This window comes from Lactuca virosa, chromosome 4 (assembly GCF_052849685.1).
Source record: "Lactuca virosa cultivar CGN04683 chromosome 4, Lactuca_virosa_CGN04683_v6, whole genome shotgun sequence".
NCBI lineage: Eukaryota > Viridiplantae > Streptophyta > Magnoliopsida > Asterales > Asteraceae > Lactuca > Lactuca virosa.
The window spans coordinates 141,635,972-141,636,631 of NC_136429.1; positions in this window are offsets into that span (position 1 = coordinate 141,635,972).

A 660-nucleotide genomic window follows, 5' to 3' on the forward strand; every position below is an offset into this window, starting at 1 on the left:
AAGACACTCTTGAAGAATATGGACCAGAAATGACAAGGACTGGAACTTTAGATGATTGAAGCTTAAAAGAAGAAAATTCCAGCGAAAACTGATCTCACGACGTGAAAACTCAAGGTCACGACATGATGTGTGAAATTATAGAAGATTAGCATGTGGGAAGGCATAATCCTTGCTTGATACGAATAGACACCCAGTTCACAACGTGAGACACTAACTCACGACCTGAACCATGCATTTTCCAAAACTTTATAAAGCCATTTGCATTATCGATTGGGAGAGCTTTTGGGAGGAGAAATAGTCTGAGATATTCGATTTGAGAGGTCAGAGAAGTGCACAAAACATACCTTTGAAGGAGATATTGCTCGAAGATTAAGAAATTGAAGAACAAATCATCATATCGGTTTGATTTACTTTAATCATGTCGATTTCTTTTGAACTTGTGTTTTTGTTTTCAGTCATGAATAGCTAAATTCGCTTGCTTTCATTTAGCTAGATTAAACCTTGAATCGATGGCTTAGTTTATTAATTTATGGATTTTATAAGTTGGTTTTGTACATGTGTTTGATTATCATTACCTAGCATGTTAAAGTTTGTGACTTTGTTGCTTTAATTTAAGTTAAGTGTAGCTTAGTGACAATTAAATTACATGAAATTGTTTAC